Below are 13102 nucleotides of genomic sequence, written 5' to 3'. Positions count from 1 at the left end.
GAAAACAAACACAACAGCTTCAAACCAAACAAGCCGTAGGGGATCCCAGGCTGCAGCAGCTGCTGGGGTGAAGCCAACAGCACACTGAGGAGGGGAGTGGGGACCCACTGGAGAGGCTCGGCAGCACGTGAGCCACCCTGTAAGGACAAGGTGTGCTGGAGCTTTCACTAAGCATTTGGGCTGGAAGGGGTGGCAGTGAGGCCAGCCCTGCCCAGCTGGAGGTGTCTCAGGGGTATAGTCTCAGGCAAGCCTGTTGATTCCAGCTGGGACCCTGCAGCCGAACCCTGGGTGGGGCAACAGAAGCATTGGTGGAGGCTATTGCTGCATTTTTCATCCCCAGAAACATCCCTACAGAACAGGTAGCACCATTAGCCCATGGAATCATAAAATCATAGATCACAGGATCACAGAATGGTTTGGGTTGGAAGGGACCTTAAATATTACCTCATTACAACCTCCTTTCCATGGGCGGGGAAACCTTCCATTAGACCAGATTGCTCACAGCTCCATACAACCTGGCTTTAAATACTTCCAGGGACTTCCCATCCCTGCCCTGCCCCACAGCAGGCAGTAGCACTCTGGGTACTCATGTACTGTGCCCAGAGCTGGCTGTGGATGAGGAGCCGGAGCCGGGTTCTTTGCATGTCTGGCAGCAAAGGGCCCCTCCAGCCCTGGGAAATACAATTACTGTTTTGGACTCAGTGTATATTTTCTCCACAGTCTCATTTTGAAAGCGATAATGATCTTTTCCTCTCCCCTGGGTGCCAGGAAGCAGCTTGGGGAATTAGTTGCAGAGAGGGGCTGTGGGAACTGCTCCTGCCTGGGAGGTGCCTGCAGCGAGGAGGAGGAGGAGACTTCTGCTTCTGATTTCCCTAGTTTGTTAACAAAAGGTAAAAAAAAAAACCAAAACAACTGCAGAAATGCCTCTGTATCAAGATGTTTGTCTGTCTTGTCGAGCTGCTGGGCAGGAAGCAATCCCTCATGCTGGGGACAGAGAGGTGCAGCTCAAGAATCCCAACAGGGTTGCAGGACCATGGGAATCCCATGTGCCACCAAAAGAAGGACTGAGATATGCACAAGGTGAGGGCAATGCAGTCGTGTCCTCACTCCCAGCTCAGGGAGAAGTGGGATCATCAGTACTGGGGCTAGCACGGCTGTCTGCATGAGGTAGGGTTGAAAGCAGCTTTTCTGCTGCATGGAGCTGGGGAAGAACAAACCCGATGCTCCACAGGGACCAAGCAGGGGATTCTCTGCAAAGATTTCCTCACATAAATACCCTCCTGTGGCTTTTAATATGGCTGGGGAGGAGGGAGGAACAATCTGGGCCAGCAAAGCCCTGGCTTTCTAATCTGTGAAAACCAAGCAGGGTAAGAATAGAAGGAGGGAAAGAGCAGTGGTGACCTTGCTGCATGTCTTGAAGGAGTAGAAAAAGGTCCCTGAAATGATGCTTTACCCCACTCATCTGGCCCTGTCCCCCTCACACATCTAGAGCTTTGTAGCGCACCTTTAATGACTGCATGAGGGATGGGGCAGCTGCTAATGAAGCACGATGTGGTTAAAGGCTGCTCCCTGATGCAGACAGAACTCACTCGGGTCTGTTATCTTTATTGTAATAGCATCATGGCCAAGCTATATTAATGCAGAATACTTTTCATTATTAAGTTATTCATGAAAGGATTTAACCAGATGCACATATTCCTGCTCCTTGGCTTGGTGGAGATGATGGTTTTGCTGTGTTTTCACAAAGAAGATGCAGCTTGAGGCATGCTGGAAGAAAATGCCATCAATCTTCTTTGGCACTGGAAAGAAACAGAGGAACACCTGGCCAGGTAGGGGCAGGCTGCCTCCAGTACTGGCCATTCCGTGATGCTTGATGCAGACTCTCAGTTCAAGTGATGTGGTTCAGGCAGGAATGGAGCCATGGAAACTCCTTGGGCTTGACTCTGCGTCCTTGAGCAGAGCTGCAGAGCTCCCTGGAGAGGTGAGAGCTGATGGGGACAATCTCAGAGGGAAAATTCAATGAAAAAAGAAATTGAAAGAGGAAAAGGGAAATGTGTTTCGGGTTAATGTTGGTTTGGTTTTCACCTGAAAGCATTAAAAAAATTGGAGGAAACTTGCAAGTGAAATGATGTTCTGAGCTGAAAAGACGTGAAAGTCTGCTAGTGAAGGCTTTGACTTTTCTTTTTATTTTTTTCATAAGCAAATAGCGGATATGTTTTGATACTTAAGCTCATTTATTTTATTGGAAAGGGTGTTTGGCTGTTTGGTTTTGTTTTCACTGGCTTTAAATTGGAAAGAAAACATCCTGGATGCAAATGGGTGATCCAAGAGGGAATCTGTAAGTCTGCCACCAAACACATCTTTTCAGTACAAAATGTCTCCAGCACCAGAATCCTGGGTTAATTTGCCATTCTTCCTGGGCTACAAACTGTTTAGCTGATTAGAGATGTGCAAACATTCCCACCATCTCATACACTGATGCTCATAAACTGATAAATAACAAACCAGAGGCTGGTTTTTCCTCCCCAGAGCTGTTTAGTCTTTTTCAGTCCTGCCCAGGTTCAGTGCCTGGTGTAAATATCAGCCTGTCTTACCCAGAAACACCTTTAGATTCATGAACTCTTGCTTTCACTTTGTTTTCTTGCTGCCTTCTCCTTTGCCATCTGGAGCCGCCCCAGCCCCAAGCAATGCTCAACAGGCTTCCCTTCAGCTGCGGAGAGGGGAGGAGCTGGACCACATTTGAGCTGGGGATGAGGTGCTATCAACTCACCTCAGGGAAGGAGACTGGAAAAGATGGATTTGGCATGCCTGTTGGTGCGGTTTAGGTGGCGGTGCAGTGGAGCTGGTGCATGTGCTCCGTCATGAGCAGCCACAGGAGGATCTGCTCCATCTGGGAAAGGACAGGCTGGGTATGTTTCATTGCACTTGCCTTGTGGGCATGCATATGGATGAGGAGTGCATATGTGTAAGCATGTGCACGGGAGGAGATGGAGGGAGACTTATGGATTAAGGTGTCTAGAGAACCCACTCATGCCCATGGGGCAGAGAAGTGGGAGGACTCTCCAGATGGAGTGTTGTAAGGGGATGCGGGTCTCTGAGCACTGCGAGGACAGGGCTGCTCCCAGCAGCACCCACCACAAACCCTCAAGTGCAAGAGGACCACAGTGCCGACCCTCTCTGCTCCCTGTTTTTTTGGCCACCCCTTTACCCACGGCTGTGAGATCCTGGTGGGGTTGTTCTCACAGGGGAAACCTCGCTGGCCGCTCAGATGAGCTTCTTGTTGCTGGAGCAACGCAGAGGACTGTGAGCAGCCCTGAGTACCTGGTTCCTAAAATACTGCTCAGCATTAAAGCCCTACGGTATTTATGAGGCAGCATTACAGGGAGACACAAGTAGAGCTCTGCCTGCTCCCAGACCTGCCCATCACTCCTGCCTTTGGAACATACAGAACCCAAATTCTCCTCCTCAGGAAAACAATACCCCACATCTCTTCTCATACAGCTTGGGAAAAATAAATTAAAAAAAAAAAAAAGGATTTTTTAAATTGAACTCATATTTTTCAAAACTTCCTTTCTCTTTGTCCTTGAAGAAAGTCTCTTGGTTTCCTCTGTCTGGTCCCTGCGAATGAATTTCCTAGCAGGAACACCTTGTCAGCTTTTTTTCTTGGGCTTGAATTCAATTTTTCAAATGAAATACCTCTTTTAGTCTCATCTACTTCATCTACAAGAAGATGGGTGAAAAAAAAAATCTATTTTCTTTCTTCTTTTTAAAAGATTTCTCTTTTCCCTCCTAGTGGCCTTATGGCTCCTTTTAAGAAATTATATAACAAATTGTGAAAATCTGGAAGGGAGCTGGTAGTTTGATTCCTTTAAGACTCTCCCTTCTGCCACTAAGACAAAGAAAGCAAAGTAACATTCAGTAGGCAAAAAAATATAATAAAAAAAATCAAACTTCCTGTTTTGCTTTTGAACAAGGTGCAAATTAGCGAATATTTGTTAAAATTTGAGACAGCAATTGTCTAAGAAAAATAGTTTCAAAGAGGAGAAGGTTGTTTTTCTTCTTAAATAAAAAAGCCCCTGAACCTTTCTTTCTTTTAACTTCAAAAGGGAGCCAGATTGCAGAGGAAGAGAGAAAAACCTTAAATCTCCTCTGAAGGGAAGCAAGTAACTTAGTCAAAGTGATCTTATTTTTGAGGGAATAATTTTCAGTTCACTTTTTTTTTTTTTTTTTTAGATCTTGATCAAGTGCCTCATAAATTTTAAACTGAGCTGGTAAAACCTCTGCTCTACTCACAAAGGTGTCAAATGGTCATTTATTTGAGGATGACTGGATTATGCTGACCTGCTTATTTCCAAAAACTTCATCAGCAGGCACCAGGCAGGAGTTTTCCCTTGGCTTTGGGTAGGTGTTTAAAGTAGTACCAGACTGCAGGCAAATGCTTCCAGCTCCCTATGAAGGTGTTTTGCACTTGCTTCTGCCTTGATGCAAGGAGGGGCAACACAGCCACACTGAAGGTTAGGCATGGATCCAGGGCTTGGTGGAAGATAAGTCGTGCCTGTCCTGCCTGGAACCTCTCACAGCCTCTGCATTTCCAAATAAATAGCAGTGATAAAGAGGGGGTTTCAGATGTGACCCATAGGTACTTCATGTTTATGCAAGTGATAATCTCTGGAAGAAAGATGCCTGCTAAGGGGTGTTTTTGTGATATATCTATGAAAGCCAGAGTCAGCCTTGTTCAGAGCAATATTAGCCTCCGTATGCGTCTATATATGCAGCATCTGCTGAGTCTTTGGCTGGGCTCACAGATTTGACATTGAACTCCTCATTTCAATCTAAACTTTAATAACGTGTGAGTCGCCACAGTGCAGCAGAGCACCGATTCATCCCGTAGCTGGGTCTGCCAGTGGCCCGTGCCAGATGCTTCCGAGGAGATTGCAGAGCATCATCATACAGCTAATTGGTGGGAACACGTCCTCCCGCTGCCAGCTGGTGTTCATCAGCTATGTGTCCTGCAGCACCAGGGGCTGATGAAAATAGCCATGTGTAGTGCTTCTTGCCTGCCTTCAATCAGAGGAGCACAAACACCACTGAATGAAGCCCTCGTATGCCAGGTATTGTGCTGGTGCTCTCTGTTGATTGCCCGATCTCAGGGGAGTGAGAGCCAGCATCTTTGATGGAGGTTCAGCAGTTGCAATCACCAATAGCATCAACACAGGGCCCGACAGATGAAGGGGTTTGTTCACTGCTGTTTGTGCTCTCCTAATTTCCCTTATGGTCTAAGGAAAGTGAGGCAGCTCCTGTGAGTACATGGGGAGCTGCCCCAGCAAGGGCTGGACCACAGTGTGCAGCATGGTGGGCAGAGAGATGCTCCTGCAAGTGTAAGTAGGTTAAAAACATAGTAAAATTAAAACCAGTAAAAGAACACAAAGCTGGGCAAAATGTGACAACAGCTGGAGCCTGTGTGGGAGCAGAATTACAAACCCTGTAGCCCAGAGCTGGTCTCTGGCTGGACCTGTTTGTCTCCAGAAGATGAACATTTTCCTCGCTTTTGCAGAGCAGCAGAAGCTATTCTTGTAGCTGTCGAGTCCTTTTTTGAAAGTTAGTAAGGGTTTTCTTTTTGCCTCAATAACCTACAGCAGAGAGTCCTACAGGCTAATTATATGTTTCATTTTAAATCCTTTAATTTTTTTGTAGTTCAAATAGATAACTATGTTTTTCTCCCACATCTTTGATTCAGACAGATGATTTGCTTCATTAATTGATATGTGGAGGAGAGGGGCTAGAAATGAGCTATATTTATGCTTCAAAAATAATCTTTTCCCAACTGTGTTTTTTCTTCTGTGAATCCTCATATTTATTTCAAAATTATCCTGAAGTGAATATTATCAGCCTTTGTCCAGGAGTCTTTTTCTGGATTAATTAGTCTATAATGAATCTACTTCTCATCCACTTTGATTTTAAACTTTCAGGTTGGCCTGGTGTCAGACTGCACCCAGAAATCTGCTTTCTCTCCTGAGCTGTCAGAGCAAGGAGGAGGGCAGTGTGCTGGGGCTATCTGCAAAACACAGTAGCATGGAAGAACTGGGATTTTGGTTGTTTAGGTGAGAAAGCACTTGGGAAGTGCTTCATTCCTGGAGGAGCTATTGGAAACTAGTGAGCCAGAATGGAGCCATTCCACAGCCCAGCCTGGTCTTGGTCCAGACACTCTGTTGGATGGCACAAGCATCCCTGCACCAGTGATGAATTCACCTCCCAGAGGGGAAGATTTCGTGTGGTGATGATTGTTTCAGCTCTTCCTCTTCTTCTTTGTGAAGGTCCCAGCCCTACAAAGCAGACACCAAAGCGAATCACACCATTGCACTGTTGTGCCACCAGCCAGGGTCTCATCTCCCCAGGGAGTTTTCCAGTGCTGCTTGCTTGCTGCTTTCTTCTTGGCTTTTTTTTTTCTTTGGCTTTCAACACACTTTGGTGAAAAAATGTGTGTGAATCATTTTTCATGAGAAACTTCCATTGCAAAAAGTGCTTTTTTTAGGAACTCAGCATTTTTATAAGTGAAATGCCAGAAATCTCACAAGCTGAAGCTGAAATGTGCTGGTTGCAACATTAGGTGCTAACAGTTGGCAAAGCTTGAGTCCCAGTGGCTAAAACACCAGAGAAAATGGCAGACAGTTCCTTGGCTTTTAAATCTGGGCTGGCTCGCCGGTGTGACAGGAGGAGAGAGGGTAGGACTCGGCTCAGGCTGGTTGGCTGTGATTGACACGTTTCATGGACAGCTTTTTATGGCTCTCATCATGGTGACGTTCTGATTGCCTCCCCAGCGCTAATGAAGATCTCCTGTCATGGGCCTGCAAGGTAGGAAAATATTATTATCTCTCATTTCCAGATGAGCCTGCTCCACGTGGATACATTTGCCTGACATCACTGGCCCGTGTGACAGTGGCAATGACATGACCCATGAAGGTGGTGCTGGTGCTCCTGATCCCAGGGTGCAGAGGTGGCTGCACGGGGCTGGGGATGGCCCCACGATGGGTCTCAGAGATACTCCTGAAGCCACTAAGAAACCTCTCAAGATCAGCAATATTGTTGGCTGAGAAACGTGGAGCAATTGCTATGTCCACAGTTGGTTTCGTCTTGAAATCATGTCTTGAAAAATAGGTTTTGGGGAGAATTGTCATTGGTTTTGTCTAGAACTCTGAGAATTTTTATAGGAATGCCTGCAAAAAAAATGTGCGTAACGTGCTAGTAACAGTCTCAAGAAAGATGGGAGAGGAGAATTTTTTTTTTTTTTAGAAGAGTAGAAATGAATGGAGTATTTTGTGAGATTAGAAATGTTTGATGCTGGCACTAGCTTGGGGTAAGGTGGGGAGAAATGCTTTTGAAAACCATCATTTGGGATAGAACCTTTCATTTGACAGTTCAGGTCAGTCTTCAGGACACCACCATGGCTGTGAGTGCTGGCTGGGCAGTTTGGCTGCCTGCCAAAATTTTAGACCCTGCAACCTCTTTCGCAGCTTGTTGGGGACATACCTGAGCACCAGGCTCGAGGGTGGGACTTCCAGCAACAGCACTGTGCCAGACACTGCTTGCTCCTGCTTTATTGCCTGTGAGCAGCTGCAAACTGATGACAGACACAAGTGGTTTATAGGCAGACTTGTAGAAAGAAGTGTTGTGTAGGTCAGTGCCACGCTGGGGATGACTTGGTGGCCAGCTACTGAGATGAAGGATGATGCCTCTGCTCTGGTCCCCTTTGACCCAAGCCAAGCAGCAAGCTCAGCTTGCCCTCTGGGTGGAGAGGTGGCACATATGGATTTTGATAACTTTCTTCTGTTTAGAGGTCATTGTCCACTTTAAATATTCATGTTCTGAGGGACATTAAATAAATAATGCTGAATTTGTTAATCTGAGCAGCTTGCAACTTTTGCATTTTGTGTTTTGTTTGCAATCAAGAAGGGATGTAAGGCTGCTAAATCCAACCTGCTCTATAACTAGGAAAGGTTTTGTTGTTCAGACCCTGTTATCTGCTCGCTTTTTCGCAAAGCAGGACTGAACTGGTTTGCAGACAAGCCTTCAAAAGAGATGTCTCTGATAGCTACGGAATGGCTTCCATTTTGGGGGGGGGCAAATAGGAAAAAAACAGTGTTGCAAGTCAACATTTTTGTTTTGATCAACCATCAGTGCCCAACATGAATCACTATGTGAGGTGGTGGGGATTCCCTTTGCTGTCTGCTCTGGCCCTGCTGCAGTCCCAGTGCTCTTCCATGGCTCCTGACAGGGGTGTGGGGCACTCCCCATGGGCATTCATTATGTGGATCCCAATGCATTGCCTGTAGGATCTGCAATAAATGGCAATTTGGAAGAAATCCCTGTGGCATGAGATGGAAAATAAATGTCCATCACCTCACGTTTTATTTTTTCATCTATTTGGTTGGTACCAGAATATCCCACGGTGTCTTGGGAATTGCAGTTCAATTCAGATACTCATATTTGCAAAAGATGGTTAATGGCTATGAGGTTTCAAGGTAGGAGCCTTTCAGTGACATAAGATTTATGTAGGGACAGTTATTATACTTCCTCCTGCCCCCCCCGTCTGCTTCACAAAGAATATGAATCACCAGCTGAAGGCCTCCTCATTTTGTAAATCAGCTGAAACATAACAGTGATGTTGGGAAGTTGTACTGAGTTAACTGAGCTACTTCTCAATCTCAGAGCTTTACATAACCCCTTCTTAACGCACTGTTATTTCCTTTATAGATAGACTCATAAATTACTCCTGGTACACAAAATGCGTGGGAGGCTGCCTGTTTGCACAGCATGGGACCAAGACCTGCACATTCAAATATCGGCAGACAGCTGGAACGCAATCTGTGAAAAGGCACTCAGAGCCTCCAGGTCTATTAAATACAAACTTAGAACATCTACCGAGAATTTTATATCTTGCATTACATGTGTAATGCGAAAAAGAATAGGTGCAATACCCCTGGGACTTTGTCAGTAAATGTCACAGCAGAGCATCCAAAAAATCTTTCTTCCGCGTGTGGGTGGAACGGTGTGTACGCAGAGCTGGGGGGACATATGTGTGGTTGTGCGTGAATGGGTATTTGTGTATAACGATATATTTGAGTGAGGAGGATCAGCCTGTGATAGCTATATTTAATTTAGTATCCCATTTTGTGCTGAACTCTTAACCACATCGAGAGAATTAGGAAATGTGCTGCTTTGGGTTCTGCAGTCGTTTTGCCGCAGTTCTATAAACCCACAATGTATACAGAACCCAAATTGTACTTTTCTGAAGTTATTTGCTTCCTAATGTGGGGAACACCTCCATTATGAACAAAGTTGCCATATCTGCTTCCACAGTATGTCCAATTTACACCCACAGTTTTTAGCAGATGAGGCTGTGAGATGCAGCCATTACACTGATGGGCACAAAGGGAGGCAGGATTGAGACTACAGAGCCACTGGTTCTGCTTCCATTTCATTCCAAGCATTTTATCTTACTGCCTGAATTCTTCAAACACCTGGTTTTGAAATGTAGTCCAAGGGTCACCTCTTATCCCAAACCCTTCAGTGAACATTTATGCTGCTTTTACCTTGTGTAGCTGCACAGACTTGACTAATATATTTCAGTTTCCTGTTACCCACATCCAGTAATCAAAATTTGGAAAACTTTGGAAAAGTTTTACTTTGGCTTTAATCCAAAGGCCACCTCCTGATTAGGCTGGTTTTGATACGTTTCCAGCTGTGAATAAGGCCTAGGTATTAGGGCTAGTCATATGTCAGATTTGATTAGTAGCATAATCCATTGGGCATGGAAACAATTCACTAGCACTTCAAAGCATCTCTGGATGTTAATGGCTTGTAGTTGTTTGCCATGCAGGAGATGGCTGGATATACCAGGATTTTGGAAACAGAGAATCTCATGATGAAAGAAAGAATGCATCCAGGTTTTATCATCTAATCATAGAATAGTTTGTGTTGAAAGGGACATTTAAAGGTCATCTTGTCCAAACCCCCTGCAACAAGCAGGGACATCTTCAACTACTTCAGGTTGCTCAGAACCCTGTCCTGACCTTGAATGTTTCCAGGGATGGGGCATCCACAGCTTCTCTGGACAACCTGTGCCAGTGTTTCACCACCCTCATTGTAAAAAATGTCTTCCTTATATCTCGTCTCAATCTACCTTCTTTTAGTTTGTTGTTTCTTTTAGTTCTTTTAGATATGTTGAAGTGTTGTCCAGGAGCTCGTATTAGGTGAAGATAACTGCAGTGACGTGATTTGTGCTGCAGTTATTCGGGTGCTCAGGGAAGAATTAGGGTTAGTTAGGTTTAAGCTGTACAGAGTAAAGCCAAATAGTACCATTTTCCTGAGCATCCATGGGGCAGTGCCAGGACCTGCTGTGCCAGTGGGGGATCAGACCTGAGCCCATGAGCAGAGTGCTGCAGCACCCAATTGTGCTCGACAGCGGGCACAGGCCTGAAACCATGTCACTGACACCATCCTTCTAGAACTGGGATAAAAACAGCTGAGAAACAAATCAGATTATCTGTACTGCTCCCAAGAAGTTGGTCATCTCTGGGATATTTTTGTTCCTTTGAGGAGTGGTTTGGTCAGGAGAGAAGAACAGAAATGTAAAAACAATTAACGCTCTTGCATGTCCGTTCCAAATCAAAAAGCCTCCCATGGGTTAGGTAAGGGCTGGAAGGAAAGCTTGTTCCCTTGCCAGCCTTGCTGCCTGCTCATGTGTAACATTATTTAGGTTGCACCAAGTTTTGTTACCCTGGTGCATCCTTCAGTTGCTTGGGGATAAAAGCTCTTGCCTACAAGGCCTAACAGATGCAAGGAAAATGCTTTGGGATTTTGGAATCAGAAATGGATAAAAGACCAAATAATTATTTCTCATTGCACTGTTAAGGAATTTTAATAAAATTAGATTTAAGAGGCAGGTATTAGGTATGCTGTGTGTAAGAATCAATTAGCAGAAGAACAACAAGCAGTCATACAGTTTGAGGTTGTTAGCAACTCTTGCTGGAAATATTTGATGAAGAATTTCATGGGCATAAGTTGCCAAGAGACCTACAAATGTCTTCTTGGTTCTATTGGTAGCCTTCTGTTTTTATAGCCATGGGTAAAAAAAAAAAAGAAAAGATTAATGTATCTGGTTTTTAACAGTCTATTCAGGGTGTGGAAAAAAACACCTTCTTACACTTTGCCTTTCAATTCTCCAATAATAAATTAACTATCACAGTTTAAGATGCAATTGTTGTTCTTTTAGGTCTCCAGACTAATGCATCATGACACCTCGATTACAGGAAGTGTGGCTGGCTTCTCCTGCCTCCTCTCTTCTAGGTAAAAACCTGTGATCACATCAGGGGAATATTCACCAGCTGCCTGTGCTGGATTTGCCCCATTTCTACGCCAGGAGCCATGCTAAGGGTCCCCAGCTGTCCCCTGTACCAGTGGAGGGAAAAATACAGGGTACGTGTCCCCACACTACTGTCAGACCTCCCTACTGACATCTTTGAAGATACAATGCTTCTATTTGTGCTCCTGTGTACCTGCTGTCCTTAAAAACTTTAAAAAATAAGAAGAGGGAAATTGCAAAGCCAGTGGACCGAAACACAGTGGTGTGCAGTCAGAAGTTGGTGCGTCCGTGTGCTACAGCCACGGATGCTGTGTAAGTGAATGAGAGAATACAACCCACAGCTGTAGTGAGAGTAATGAAATGTTTTGTGACTGAGGCTGCCTGGCCTGGTATCTGCAATAATCAAATCCTGGTAAGGCAATTTAGCAAGTTGTGGGGTTTTTTTTTCCAAGGGAAAACAGTTGGTTGTTCTTTTATTCCATCAGCTAGGCTGTGCATTCCACCCACTCCCCTCTGGCTGCTCTGCCTTGGCCGGGCTCTGCTCTCCTAACTGCCTGCTCACCACAGCTGGACCTGCAAGGCTGGACTGCCACTGAAGCCATCCTGAGCCTCATGACTGTCCGAGTCCAAGTCCCTGAGGAGAACTGCTGAGTTTGGACACTCCCAGACAGAGGCAAAATTCCTTAGCTCATCTCCATGCAAACATGATTATTGCCATTAAATACACACTGTGATACACAATGTCTCTGCAATGCTCCCTGATGAGCCCATGCACCAAACCTAATGGCTGCTGCTGTAACCAAACACTGAACTTGGCTGTGGAGGCACCACTGTGAGCTCGGCTCCCACCACTGATGAGTGGTCCGTGAAGCAGCCTAATGATTTTCTAGGGGTCTGAGATCATGGTAACACCATGAGAGTCGCACAGAAAAAGAGATATCTCCTTCCCTTCCCTCCCACTCCCTGCAAGGCTCATTTTGCAAACTGCAGCTGCTGAAAATGGAAAGCCAGCTAGAGCAGCACCACTCCGACGATGTTATGGAACTGGGATGCTGCAACAGAAATCTGCAGGTGGAGGATGAACATGCTGGGCTTCCAAAGCACTGGGTTTCAGTGGACTTACCCTCCCATTTGTGAGACAATAGACTGAGGAGCCGGTGGCACCACTGCTCTGTGGATATGGTGACAATGCCCTGTCTCCTGCCAGCACCACCAGGTACATCTGTGGCCACATCCTGCTGGTGCAGCTGATGGTTGCCACCCTGCAGCACTCTATGGCTGTCCCCAGGCTTGGCTCAAGACCAGGTGAGTAGCTGGTGGCCCTGGGCTTTGGGTCAGTGTATGAATCCCCTCCTGCCCCATCCAATCACTACCACCTCCTTTGTTGTTTGGCCTCTCAGGAATCTTAATGTAACCCATAATATTTAATGGGTTTGCTAGTGATAATGTAATTTTAAGTGACATAGATGTGATAAATCGCTTCCACACGTCACTGAATTCTGTTTCTAAATTTTTATGTATTTTTGATAGGCCAATTTATCCCTGCTGCAGCTCCAGCCCATGCAGTCAATGGCATTCCACTGGGGGTGAATTTTGTCTGCTATTTACAGTGTGTGCTTTTAAGCAGTGATTGGTGTGACAGTGTGATCTGTACAGCTGTCTCTCTGTATTTATTCTTTTGCCTATAAGTTTGATTTATACTAGCTTCACAAAAAAAAAAAAAGCTCATAGCTTTTCATG

General features: G+C 45.4%; 1 long non-coding RNA gene across 1 annotated transcript in view; it reads left to right on the top strand.

Moving 5' to 3' along the window:
- The window catches only part of LOC120323461, an 81182-nt gene extending 68521 nt beyond the window's left edge, over positions 1-12661 (top strand). The window contains exons 3-4 of the long non-coding RNA XR_005563930.1: positions 11273-11346; positions 11848-12661. This is a non-coding gene — a long non-coding RNA (uncharacterized LOC120323461). The remainder of the gene's footprint in view (positions 1-11272; positions 11347-11847) is intronic.
- The last annotated feature ends 441 nt before the right edge of the window (positions 12662-13102 follow it).

Source organism: Pipra filicauda, unplaced genomic scaffold (assembly GCF_003945595.2).
Source record: "Pipra filicauda isolate LSUMZ 115617 unplaced genomic scaffold, ASM394559v2 scaffold268_size1050017_pilon, whole genome shotgun sequence".
NCBI lineage: Eukaryota > Metazoa > Chordata > Aves > Passeriformes > Pipridae > Pipra > Pipra filicauda.
Note: the sequence above shows the minus strand (reverse complement) of the source record. Positions and strands in the feature narration are given on the sequence as shown.